The sequence below is a fragment of the Herpailurus yagouaroundi genome, unplaced genomic scaffold, assembly GCF_014898765.1.
Source record: "Herpailurus yagouaroundi ecotype Mexico unplaced genomic scaffold, PumYag 188, whole genome shotgun sequence".
NCBI classification, from domain to species: Eukaryota; Metazoa; Chordata; class Mammalia; order Carnivora; family Felidae; genus Herpailurus; species Herpailurus yagouaroundi.
Window position 1 is genome coordinate 40443980 of NW_024412419.1, and position 14210 is coordinate 40458189.

Here is a 14210-nt window from a genome sequence, read left to right on the forward strand (position 1 = left end):
ATGACAATACGTAACATTTCAAAGTTGGATTTTAGTCAGATCAACATATCACAGTGTGGTTAATGGGACCACAGTAGCATTTCCTCTGACTTTCCAAAAAGCTGGACATGCAGACACAAGCCTGTCATTCACCCTCCAGCATTGTGACTCAGGCTGCAGGTGCGAAATACTCCTAGGATCACTCCTGGGGTTTCCATTACCTGTCTCAGCCTGTGATGTCTTCTCTGCAGGGCTTCCCTTTCAGTGAAGAGGGAATAGCATCACACAACTTGAAAACTTGCTTGGCAGCATCCAGTCCACTTGACTCGTTAGAAAGAAAAAAAAAAACCAGATAATAAAAGTCCTCACAAACAGGGCCGTTTGACTTGAGGAATCCCACAAGACTGTTCAGGGATCAGGGCGGCAGACAGGAATGGGAGAAACAGCTTATAAAGCAGAGATGGAACAGGGGTTTTATCTGGATTAGTATGTACAGAGTAGGATGTCAGCAATGATTCTGACGCAGTGTCCTAAGCCAATGGGAAAGAGTGCGGTTATCAACCAGTGGTAACTGGCATAGGCCACATTTGCTATATGTGCTCTAATGTCTTGCTTTCATTTGAGAAAGGTAGGATTAATCAGGAAAACTTATCAATAATGTCATTTATAGGGGGCTAGGAGAGGGGTCATCCTACCACTGAGCAGCACATACTGTAGGAAGGGTACAAATCCAGCTGAGTGTTGGCCCGTGTCATCGAAGTCACCCATACTTCCCCATTGTCCCATGACCATTTGCAATTTTCTCATCTTCCCTGGTTCTACCATTCTGGTCAAGTGTGGTAGATCAGCTCCTGATTCTCTCTTCTAGTGCCCTCTTTGGCTTTTCCAAACTCTTTGGTGTGCATGCCTCAGCAACTTGGACATAGCCCTTTGGATGTCTCCCCTGGCAGTGAGCTTCCGGTCCTGTGCTTGGGACTGAGGGTACATGACACAGTCAGTGTCCCTAATCCTGCCGCGGAGCAAATCAAATGCTGGCACTTCTGACTGCCTTTTGTCAGCTGGAGAAGTTTATGTTGTTTATTTTTAAGACTTTGGGCAAAAAATCTAGTTAAGAGATGACATGATCGGTGACTTAGGGTGACAAGGATACTTGGGGGCACAATCCCCCACTAACCTTGCTCTGGCTTGAGACACTCCTTAGGCAGGTTTCTTCCCTAAGGCTGTCAGGTAAAATACAAGATACCTAGTTAAGGTTTAATTTCAGATAAACTAGGAATAATTTTTTTCAAGTACAATCATGTCCCACATTAGTATCCTATTTCTGAGTGCGGCAGCACTGAGTCCCCAAGCCAGATCTGCGAACGACACGCAGGTAGGCAGAGCTCAGCAGGCATCAGCTTGCACCCCTCCTCTGCACAGCCCCCAGACCCGATCCCCACCTGGCCAGGATGTGCATGCAAGCAAGCCTCCCAGGTCTCTGTGCTGGAAGCTTCTCCAAGGCTCCTGGGGCAGAATTTCCCCAAGTCTGGACAGGTCTGAAAGTGCTGCCTGGTAGCCAGAGGGTCACCAGTAGCCACCATGTACACAGGCCTGGACATCACCCCAAAGGTGTTGCCAAACAAGATCTGACCTGGGACATCAGAATGAGCAGGACCATGGGGGCTGTCAGGGCCTGAACATGATCACTCACAGTGGCACTGGAGTCTAGAGGGAAGGAGAGAGATTGATCCTTCCTCCTCCCCTAGCTCACTGGCCACTCAGAAGGAACCTTGAGATGGGGTCAGAGCAGGGCCAGGCTGACTGTCCTTGTTCTATAAGTTGCCTGTGACTGAGCCCCAGTGGGCCCTTCTCAGAGGGACAGTCCCTAGCCCTGCCCACCCTTCTCATAGGGACCCGCATTCGGCCACTGGGCTTCATTGTCTGCCTACTTAGCTGCAGACCTCACCTTTACTTCGCCTTACCATGTGTACACTTCACCTGTGCACTTAGTGCACAGATCTTGGTTTCTGATACTGTTCTCCAATGAAAGCAATATGGCTCCTTGGAGGAAAGACTCACTGCAGGATTGGAGCAGGCAATACACAAGATGAACCTGGAACATCTTGTAGTGCCAGAAAGTAAGCAAGTGCTTTAAAAAGAAAGCCACACATGCATAATACAAACCCACATTGATAGGAATATGTCAAAGAGGTTCTGGAGCCAACTCAAAGACTCCCAATGGTCAAAACTGGAACAAATTATTTTGAATAACAAATAATTAAAGTAATATGGGATTCTAACTCAAAGTATGCAAGGACTATTTATGAGTCCATACTGAGGAAACTAAATGATTGAATAAATAAACAAATGGAGGACAAGAGACAAATCTCAAACACAGAAGAGTCCTACGTTTATGCAGACAGTTTACCCTCAAGGAGGTGGAGCATTGGTAAAAACTAAGGGAATCTGCTTAAAGCATGGATTTTATGTAATGTAATGTGTCAGTATTGGTTCAGGGATGCTGACAAATGTACCATGCTAATGTAAAATGTCCATAATAGGGGATACTGGGTGCGGGGTGTATGGGAACATTGTACTAACTTTTCAGGTTTCTGTAAAACTATTCTAAAATTAAAAGTTTGTCTTAAAAAAAGACAAAGAGCCTAGCTTTATTGAATTTCTCATTATGAAAACAGATAATATAGATTCAATCAATGTTTGATATATAATATATATGATACATGATATATGATACATATATAAAAGACAAAAGTAACAATCACCTTAACTCTCAGCCTTCCCTTAATACATTGGTAATTCCTTTCGGACTGTGCTTAATGTCCAGAGAGTTTTATATATTTTACATAAATCAGCTCTTATGTGAATGGCTATTTTTACCATGTGCCTTTCTCCCCCTACAACAGTACATCCGGGATATCATTCCACGCTAACACAGAGCTATATACCATTGTTTTAATTGTTTTAATGGTATCCTATTATGCTATAAGTTACCTAAGCAATGTGTACCATTTAAATTTGTTTTTTTCCCCTTTGTTTCCTCCTCAGAACACCTAACAGCAACACCACATGCAAACATGCTTGAACTCTTGTCCAATTATTGACATAAGGTAAATTCCTGAGCCTAGAATTGGTGGTTACAAGAGATACACATTTACCATCTTGGCAGAGATCGTCAGATACTCTATAGCAGTACTGTTTCATTTCTTTGCTACCATCAGTAGTCGATAACGGTGCCTGTTTCCTCATGTCCAGTCTGGGCGTTGTCATTCTTTTTAATATTTGTCAATCTGATAGTTGAAGATAGCGGCTGATATGGATCCTCTCTTGTTGGCCCATCTTTGAAGCTTATGTTCCCACATTCCTGCCCACAAAATTATTGTACCTATTCCATATGCTAATTTCTGCCTAGCCCTTGGTCCCAATGGTTAAGCCCCTACCATGAGAAACACATCATGGAGGTCAGAATCCTTATATTTCAAATTTTCCTTTCCCTTTCCAGGGCCTAAAGTATTCTGAAATGGTACAGGACAGCCCAAGAGTGCTTACTGAAATAAATGGCCCTTGGTCAATGTCTCCGTGAAAGAAGAGTGGATTGATAGTCCCTGTATAGTTGGAAATGGAGTGTGTTCAGCAGCTTTGGAAGGCATAACTCAGACCCTCTACTTGGGAAGTGCTCTGAACCCCTCCAGAAGAAGGGGCAGCCTGAGTGGCCGTGTTTCTGAGGAGGACCCGCCCCTTGGACACAACTGATTGGAGCAGAAGGAAGAACTGATCCAAGCTGAGCCAATTAGATTCTCTCTCAGGCATTCAAAGTAAGAGACACAGAAACCACTGTGGTATTGCTGGCCACTGGAGTTGTAAGATCTTGGAGAATTGGAGCTCTTTTTGGTAGCATGGTAACCCGAAACAATGAGTTATTTCGAAGCAGGAGATGTCAAAAGCCTGCGGGAAGAGCTAAGAGAAGCGAAGGTGAAGAAACACAGGAGGGAGGGATTGAAAGAAATGAGTGGGGGAAAGCCTGATTCTTCCACCAGGTCCTGTGAGTCCTGGCTCTGGTGGGTGTGTCCCTAGAGGTTGCTTTATATCCTTAGGATAAATTCTCCTTTTACTAACTCATCCTTGACCAAGACTATGAAATACTTGCTCAAGCCCACCTCTTTTTGTTAATTTTTCACAGTTCCCAAACAACCTTCTGATGATTAACCAAATTCCCTTGACATCATATTATAGAGACACATACCCTACCCGTAAGTGTGTATTTACCTATTATAAATGTGTGATTAGCAGGTAGTTATTGAGTAACCATTATGCATCTGAGGCTATGAGGGAGCCCTTGTATCTGACAGAAAAATAGACATAACTCCTCACCCCCAGGAGCCTAAGGTGGGAGATAAAACTAATATACGAAAGAATTACACACCCATTTATCAGGCCAGCATGATGAGAGCTGAGCCAAGAATATTGTTCCTTGAGAAGGCTGCTGAGATCAGAGAGTGACATGCCACAGATATAGGTGGGGGGAGTGCTGGAAAGCACCAGGGGCAGCTGTTGTGTCAGGGACACCCTTAAGTCAGAGAAGACATTGGTTGTAGCTGTCACACATCCACTCCACACAGCAACTTGGGTACCTCCCAGGTGGCTGATGAGCCCTGAGGGCCAGTGTGTGTGTGTGCATGGTGATGTGAGCATGCCTGGGAAGCTCTCCTCTGGAAGCGGGGAGGTGCCATCCTACTAAGCTTGCCACAGGGGGATGGGGGCAGGTGGAAGGAGTGGGGTTCCCAGACTGTGTAGGATGGAGACGGAGAGGAGCTGGTCCACTCCGGGCCCCAGACTCTCCAGGCAAAAAAAAACCTGTTTCATTTTCTGTAAAAAGGAGGGCATTCTGTTTCCTTCACAGGGTAAGTTTTGTTTTTTGTTTTTGTTTTTTTAAGTTTATTTATTTTGAGAGAGAGAGTGAATAGAGGAGGGGTAGAGAGAGAGAATCTCAAGAAGACTCCACACTGTCAGTGCACAGCCCAGTGCAGGGTTCAAACCCACAAAACCATGAGATTGTGACATAAGCTGAAACAGAAAGTCAGACGCTTAACCGACTGAACCACCCAGGCGCCCCCACAGGATAAGTTTTAAGAGTTCAACAAAGCAAATGTATGGAATTTACATTGAAACATTTATCTATCTATCTATCTATCTATCTATCTATTTTTTTAAAGATTAAAAAAAATTTTAAGCAAACCCTACACCCAACGTGGGGCTATGAACTCACAACCCCTAGATCACAAGTCACACACTTCACCGACCGAGCCAGCCAAGCGCCCCATGCATTGCAACTTTTAAAATGCTATTTGAAAGAGAACTGCGGTTATCCTGGTGATTAGAATGCTGGATGTAGTGTTTATTTGATATTCGGCATTTCTTTTAAGGGTAACAGCTGGTTGACCCACTGTAGTTACAGCCTGCCCCCTATTCTGGGATGGCTCCTGACTTGCTGGAGGGGTTTAGGAGCTCAATAATGGCTAATGTGAATGAACACATCACATGGCAGCCAGTTCTCGGGTACATGCAATATCTGTCTCCATCCTCCTTCAGACGTGAGCACTACAGTGATTCTACCAAGGCAGAGAGGCTAAATGACTTTCCCAAGGTCACAAAGCTAGGAATGGTGGAGCCAAGATTCACCCCAGGCAACCTTATCCCACAGCCCTTGCTCTCGACTTACCCACTGTGCTGCTTTTGGAAACCTGCCTGCTGAGGTACTTCCCTCCCTGATCCATGCCACTCTCATGGTTCACCCTTCCCTCTTCTGCTCTAAGCATCCAGATATGAGAAATTCCTTTTCACTCTTTGAACCGATTTCTCTTTTGCCCCTGGGTCTTCACATGCTATTCCTTTTTCTAAAATACTTTCCTCCCATCCTTCATCACTCGAACAACTAACTTATTGTTAGTCTCAGCTTAGAGCACCTGCCCCCTGGGAAAGCACTTCCTGAGTCCCTTGAGTCTGAATTAGCGTCCCCACTCTGTCCTCTTTCAGCACTTCCTCCACTGTACTGGAATTGCCTTTTGACATCTGTGTCTGCCCATGAACACTGTGTTAGCAGTGAGCGCTGTGTACATTTCCCCCAGGTGTTAATCTTGCACCCTGCTGCATCCTGATGGTTGGCACAGTGTCAGGCACGTGGGGCTCCATATGTCCTTGTTGGAGAAGAAATGAATGAATGGCTACTCAATGCTGTGTGGCTGTGTGTACATACATATCTGTCTGAGTGCACGTGTTATGAAGGCGCTGAGGCAAGCATGCTGGATGAGATCGAGAAGACAGTGACCAGGAGAAAAGAATGAAGGCGACCCTCCCTCAGCCAATCCCCTGAAATGCACTGTACATGATTTTGCCAGGGGAGCGGGGGGAGTGAACAGGAGACTGGCTGGGACCACCCGGAGAGAAGCCGGCAGCATCCTGGATGCCCCTGTGTGGGAGGGCTCCCTGCCTCTGAAGAGGGGGAGAGAAGCACATTCCAAAGACAATTTGACAAATAGGAGAGAAGGGGCTCTTTCCTTTGCATTGTTTTCTGTTTGGGTGTGTGTTACAGCTCTGTGTTTAAAAAGCTTGTCTAATTGAGCAAGTGGGGGGAAACTCATGGCCTGATTCAGTCCCAGGCCACATCAAACAAAGCAAGAGCTTCAGCACAAGGGAGGTTTTTGCCTTTCCTGGCAGGGACGGCAGCATGGGGATTATAAAGGATTTTGGTCAAGGGAGAATCATAATGAACATCCTGTTCTAGGAGTCCCGAGGCCCTGGATAGATTAGAGGAGAAGCAACAAATGCCTCTCCCAAGGTCATAGCACTCTCTCTCTGGTTGAATGTCAGCAGGTTCCCACATGGATTTACTGCTCAGGGCAGGTTACTGGAAGGGCAAAGTCTCACTCCAGGCCTGCTGGCCCCCAATCCAGAGCTCCTACCACCCCAGCTAATAGGATCCTCCAACTCTGACGCATCTTCAGAAAATCATGTTTCACCTTGGGCCGGAGAGGTGCTCTGTCTGACCCTTATGTCACAGGCTCTTCAGACCCAAGGTCTGAACAAGCCCTGCTCCTCAGCAAGAGAGCATCATAGGACATTGACATAAAAGCTGCCCATCATGACGTTTGGAGTTCACTAAGCAGAACCTGGGATCCACTCTCAAAATCATTTTAAGAACTTAATTCGATGGGCCTCATAATCCATTTTCAGAAATTATTTTTCATAAATGATTAAATGATGATACAAAACGAAAACGTTGCCACTTGGCTGCTGACTACATGTTACCAACTACCTTTTCAGCTCTAAGGTCACCAGTGTCCCCATTAACATTTAGGACACAGAGCGCCTGGGTGGCTCAGACGGTTAAGCATCCGACTTTGGCTCAGGTCATGATCTCGCAGTTTGTGAGTTCAAACCCTATATTGGGCTCTGTGCTGACAGCTCAGAGCCTGGAGCCTGCTTCGGATTCTGTGTCTCCCTCTCTCTCTGCCCCTCCCCAGTTTGCGCTCTGTCTTTCTCTCTCTCTCTCTCTCTCAAAAATAAATAAACACTAAAAAATTAAAAAATAACATTTAGGACATGGATCTCCTAAGTTTTCTCTGGGAACACTTGAGGAAATAGCCTGATTTTTTAAGAAATATCTTATATTGAGGTATAATTTACATACAGCAAAATGCTCAGGTCTAACCTACAGAATTTGATGGGTTTTAACAAATATATACACAGAACTACCACACCGATGAAGATATAAAACATTTCTATCACTTAGAAAGTTCCTTCTTGCCCTTTCCCAATAAATTCCAACTGTTCTGACTTCTATCATTGACTGTTTTTCTCTTTTCTGGAGTGTCTTTGAAGACTCAATGTTTGTGTCCCTCCAAAATTCAGATGTTAAAATTTTAACCCAAATGTCAGGGTATTAGGAGACGGGGCCTTTGGGAAATGATTGGGTCAGGAGGGCATAGGCTTCAGGAGTGGGATCAGCGTCCCTATAAAATGAATCCTAGAAGAATCCACACTCCTTCCACTATGTAAGGATGCAGCGAGAAGATGACCGTCTCTGAATCAGATAAAGGCTCTCACCAGTCACCAAACCTGCTGGCGCTTTGGTCTTAGACTTCCCAGCCTCCAGAGCTGGGAGAAAGAAATTTCTGTTGTCTGTAAGTCACCCAGTCTGTAGTATTCTGCTATAGTAGCCCGAACCAAAACAGTATCATAATAAAGGAATCACACGGTAGATAGTCTTTTGTGCCTGGTTTCCTTCATGCGGCATAATATCTCTGAGATTCATCTGTCGTCACATATTTTGGCTGTCCTGCCTTTTTATTGCAACAGAGTTTTCCATTGTATGTATATTCCACAGTGTGTTTGTCCATTCATCTGTTGATGGACATTTGGGTTCTCCCCGTTTTTTCCTGTTAAGAATAAAGCTGCTATGAATATTGATGTACAAGTCTTTGTGTAGGGCAGGTAGAAGTTTCATTTGTCCAGAGTAAAAATACCCAGGACTGGAATTCCTGGGTTATAAGATAGGTGTGTGTTTAACTTTACGAGGAACTTGTGGCTTGTTTTCTATGTCACCTTCTTGAAAGGATGTTTAGAAATCAGCCTGCAAAGACTACACTAAAACAACCTCCATAGGGAGAAGGTGGTGACAGAGAGGCGGCAGGTCTCATTGAAGAAAGCCATGCTAACCAGCTCCTGAATTAACCAGCTTCTGCATAGTTTTCATAATTGCTGCTAACTTTGGGCTGTACCCAAGGAAATGCTTATTCACATTACTAATGGAAGCAGACTAAGCAGACTGGCAATACTGAAATACCCAGAAGGTTATTTACACCAGAATGTTGACCAAACCTTTCAGAAATTTGCTTTAAGCTCCATCCATTATAATTTAGCAGAGTAATTTATTGAGAATGTAAACTATGGAAAGGTCACCTTTGCAAAGCTAATCTGAGTTCTGAACATTCACTGTTGGAGACTCTGTCTTACCCCAGGAAAGATAAACAGGCCTTTCTGTGAATTGGGGGCCTGGCTATATGGGTCTTTGCTGTCTGCTAGATAGTATCATCAGGCCATATTGGACAGGAAAGCAGTGTGAGAAAGCTGTGCTTGGGAGACTGAACAGGGGAAAGGGGTCTGAACTTGGCTGGGCCCCTGGGAACAGGAGCAAAGGGGTCTGACCCCAGCCTGTTGCACATGAAGGAGATCTGAACCCCTTGGAAGGCTTGCTTCTCTTGGCAGGACCTCAGAGGAAACAGTGGCAGGATAGCTGGGAAGCCAGGAACTAGGAATTGTGGCCTAGAAAGCTAATGTGACAGACTGGACTAGCACAGCCCCCCACCTGGAACATGGGACCCTCAGAAGCAGGAAGCTAGAGCAGAAGCTGGCCACTTACAAGCAAAACAGCATTGGTAGGCTCCTGGGAGACCAAAACCACCCATACTGCATTCCTAGGCACATTTGTCTTCCCCTGTCCTAGGATGTGTCACTGTTCACCAGTCTTCAGATTCTTCCCATAGAATTCTACACTCACACCCTTTGCCATGTGACTTTGTAGCCTTGCCCATTAGCCTGAGCATCATACGTCTCACCACTGATGTTGACATGGCCACATGACTTGCTTTGGTCAGTGGAGTGTGGCAGGAGTGACTTAAGAGGCTCAAGAGGCATCATGTGGTGTCTCTGTTCAACTTCCTAAGCTCCAGCCATTTGATGTGAAAAGAACATGCCCTAGTACTACTGGTCCAAAGAAAATATGGAGCCAGGTTGATGTGAATTCTGTGGTACGTGAAGTATATCTTAATAAATTGTTTAGAAAATCATTCGCCTGTTCATTGTTTCTACAATAGTGAGGCAAGTACTAGTATTTCCCCCTACATCGCAGGCATGAAGATAAGGCTCAGAGAGCTTCGGTGGCCCTCCCAGTTCATTCACCACATAAATGTTCGAGACAAGACTGGGACCCAGGTCCCAACACCAGCACCCACTGGGTCCACATGGTCCTTCCAGTGTGTTTGCCGCCCCACCTTAGGGCCACGGGGAAACTGGGCTCAAGGACTATTTAGACAACACTCAGTTAAGGGTCATGCTTGTTTTCAGCTCTTCTTTCTAGCACCTTCTCTTCTGGCACCCTTCTCCCTCCACTCACCCTCCCTCATCTGCCGACGATGCTGGTGGTTCAGGGATTTAACATAATTGCAAGTAGGTTTTACCACGTTTCTAGGTGCCCTAACTCTCAAATGCTCCTGCCCTCCCCCCACTGACTTTAAGTGGCCGGAGGTGTGGGCATCTTCCTTTTGGGCTCCATCATCGGGGGGACTTTCAACCGACAGGCACACACATCTATGGGATGTCTCCCATGAACCAGCGATTTTGATGAGTTCTTAAATGCATTCTTAATCTTCCAGCAACCCACAGAATATCTGCACTGATGAGGTCATTTTACAGATCATGAGACTGAAGCTTGGAGAGGTTAGGGAACCCACCCAACTTCTGGCAGACAGTGAGTGACCATGCCAGGGTTCCATCCCAGCTCTCCTACTCCAAGTCCAGTACTCTTTTTTTACATTTATGTACAATGTATTTGTCCCCCAGTATTCCCCATGGGATCTACCACAGGCCCGGAGCAAAGGAGGAGTCCAAGAAGGGAATGAAAAAGAAATCAATGAAAACCAACCTTTGCCAGCTGGCCCAAAGGCCTTTTTTCCTTAAGAAAAATGTATGAATCAGCCCTCACCCCCAGCATATCTGTGTGTGACAGAAAGACCCATTCTGGGGTTTTCATTTGGAAGAGGAAAAGAGTACCAATGGCCCTGAATTGGCATAGTTTGGGCACAAAATGGGCAGACAGGGGATGCGGGGGTGGGGGGTAGAAAATCTGAAGAGGTGTGGCTTCATCTTCTTGGAGGCAACAAGAGCTGCCTAAACATCTGCTGAGGAGATGGAGGGCAGGCATCCTGAGAGAGGAGTCCCTTGGGGGTGCCTGAAGTAGATTGAGTGTTAAGGAAACTCACAGACTCCAGAAGGAAAGAGAATTCTGGAAAGGCTGGCAAGATGTAGAAACTTCCTTGCAAAACTAACATCACATAATGTCATGTACAATACTTTTCCCCCTTTTAAAATGGATTGTAGGCGGCTGGGTACTGGGCCCTCTGCCGGCACCGTGGTCACTGCTGGCCCCAGTGCCACTAGGGCCACAGGCACTGGATGCCCTGTCAGCCCCACCAGAAGGAATTCCAACTACATTGTTCAGTCTGGATTGAAAAGTCTCAGGTGAGGATCCGATTGGCTGTCTTCAGTTCACATGTCCCTGCTCCTGCTGCCAGAGGTCAAGGGGAGCTTTTCACCTTCTCAGCATCCAGAGTGGGACCCTCTTGCAAAAGCAGACTCCTCAAGATCAGGAAGCAGGCTCAGATGCTATACAATTATGACAAAAATATGTCTACTATAATTGAGACAATGATACCTGTTTCTCAGGGTTGCTCGGAGCATTGAATAAGATCATTCGATTATTCTGCCATCATATATTGAGTGATCTGTAATATTCCCAGCACTGTGGTAGGTGTTGGGTAGTGTCTCTAAGTCCTGGCACATACTAAGAATTCGATAAGTGATAACTATGTTAAGAAGCTATGAAACGGAGCAGAGGGGGAGGGGGTATTACTTGGGAGGGTTTCTCAGCTAAGCTCTTAACTGAGCTCTGATCTCTGAGCTTCCTGAAAGCCAAGAGGAATAGTTCTAATAACAATAACCATAAAGAGCTGATTTACTGGATAGTTTCCATGTACCAGGAACTGTGCTAAACATCCCACATGTAGTATCTCACACTTAATCCTCCCAACAACTCTATAAAGGAGGCATTATTATTATTCTGATTTTACAGATTATGAAAAAAGGTTCAGCATGGTTAAGTAACTTGGCCAAGATCGATCAGTTAGTTAATGGCGGCACTGGGATTTGATCATATCCTTTTGACCCCAGAGCCCAAACTATCAATCGCTGCTCCACAATCCTCTCCAGCACCAAATGTCTGGGACAAACTACTGAGGGGCTGCCAGTTTCCACGGCCACCGGCCAAGCCTTTGCAAAAGCTCCCAAATTCAGTTTGTTAAAAATTCCCATGTTTTTCACATTTTTGTTCGTTGGGCTGGTTTGCATTTGATGCAACTGATTTAAAATGTGCCTTTGTTATCCTCGCCTGGGAATCGGGGCAGAAGTAAATGAGAAGTGAGGATGGGCGGGGGGAGCAAAACCATCCACCCAGTCGTGGTAGATTTGCTGTGGCAGAGACCTGGCAGGAGATGGGACTTTCTTTCTTTCTTCCTTTTAAGTTTATCTATTCTGGAGGGGACGGGGGGAGGAGGAGAAAGAGAGAATCCCAAGCAGGCTCTGCTCTGTAAGCATGAAGCCTGACACAGGGCTGGAACCCACAAACTGTAAGAGCATGACCTGAGCTAAGTCAAGAGTCAGACACTTAACCAACTGAGCCACCCAGGCACTCCAGAAGATGGGTCTTTCATCATTAGTTTTCCATTAATTCTTGGAACGAGACCCTCCCTGGCACATCGCTGAGGAAGACAAGGATGATTTATGTTCAAAAATGTTGAGACTGGAAGGGATCTTAGAATCGCCTAGCCTGGCTGTTTGCAAACACTTCTAAAGTGGTGGAATCATACTTTAAAAGAAGTCTTCACAAAAGCCCAATTTCTAAAAATAGATCAAATAGGAACTGTTCTGGCCAAAGTGAAGCTGGGGCCCCAGAGCAGTTCGAGAATCACCAAGCCCAACCCCGGTGACGCAGGAAGGGAAGTAGCCCTGAAAGCAAAGCGACTTGTCCAAGGTCACACAGCCTTTTAGTGGCAGAGCCAACTCCCAGCTCCAGCCCCCAGCCCTAAAGCGAGAGCGTGGCTCCTTGGCTCTTTCCAGCTCAACACCTCATACACTTGGGACTCCTCCTTCAGCCTCATGCATGGTAAAATAGAGGCACTATTTCACTCAAAATTCCAGAAGACACTGTGGGCACAAGCGGATACATCTCTGAGCCCCTCTCGCAGAGTGAAACCGAGCAGGGAGAGATGTCCCCGCCCGCGTAGCACTGGCGTTATGGCAGCTGCGCTTCAATAGGACACAGTAGAATTATTGGTGATGTCCAGGGGGAGGCAGGGTGGCCTGAGGATGTGCATCCAGTGGAAACAGCAGTGATGTCTGTGTGGTCGGGGTCTCAAGGGGCACCTTAACGTGGCCATCTGAGGAGAGTTCGAAGAATGACGCTGTGGGCAGTGCCAGGGGAAGGCCACGAGGGGTGGTGAAGCATCACAGGGCTAGCAGCTGCAGGAAGCCCATCCTCCTCCCCCTCAGGGGACTCTTGTGGGAGTGGTCACAATATGGGTCACCTGGTAAGAGCTGTAGCCTTTCTTAGGGGAATCAGCCAACTCAGGACAGGGAGGGAGCAGGGAATAAATACTGACCTCCCTCTCCTCCCACCCCTGCCTCCAGTGCCTTCCACTGGCTGAAACCGACCAGAAGTCAGGACAAAATAGGCCGGATGATACAATTCATAAAGATCAGTGCTGCAGGACACCGAGCGTGGCTGAGGAGGGTGGGGAGAGAATCTGGACAGGCAAGCAGAATATATCTCAAATGGTATTATCCCATGGAAGCAGCAGTGTCCAGGAGACCTCAGAAAGAGATGACTGTCTTTGTTCATGAGCAAACCTTAGCCACCCGGGGAACTCCCAGAAATTCTCATGGACACAGGCACTTTGCAGGGGTGGATGTGGGGAAGAAACTGAGAAGTAAGGTCACGAATACAACCTCATTTGTACCTATGAGGCCTGGGGAAACTTGCGGACTTCATCACTCTGGGGTTGGCAGTGGAGGAAGAAGGCCCTGGTTATAAGGGCAGGTGAAGTCCAGAAAGCTTCACTTTGCCCTCTCTGTGATCTCTTCATCTCCAGCACTCCTGCTACCATGGCAGCCCCAGGGGAGTGCGGCTTCCTCGCGCCTTTTGTATCTGCAATACAGCAACGCGGTTCTGATACTAACTACCCTGGGTTAGCGCAGACTCCTCAGCTTAAGGACACAGTCTCCGACAAGACTGTCCTCACTTTGCATGCCAGACACAAGTTCGGGGGTCTCAGGGCCACCTAGGCTTCTGACCAACTGGCTACAGACTTGGGAGTTCCCACTACCCCCTTAGCATGTTTACTAGC

The 14210-nt window shown here is 46.5% G+C and overlaps 1 long non-coding RNA gene across 2 annotated transcripts in view; it reads right to left on the reverse strand.

Annotated features, from left to right (window-relative positions):
* Window positions 1-849: 849 nt before the first annotated feature.
* The window catches only part of LOC121044505 (uncharacterized), a 29600-nt gene continuing 16239 nt past the window's right edge, over window positions 850-14210 (reverse strand). The window contains exon 5 of one of the 2 annotated variants that reach the window (XR_005797332.1): window positions 850-1199. This is a non-coding gene — a long non-coding RNA (uncharacterized LOC121044505). Of the gene's footprint in view, window positions 1200-12423; window positions 14012-14210 lie in introns of those variants that run through there. The other variant, XR_005797334.1, reaches the window with a different exon arrangement.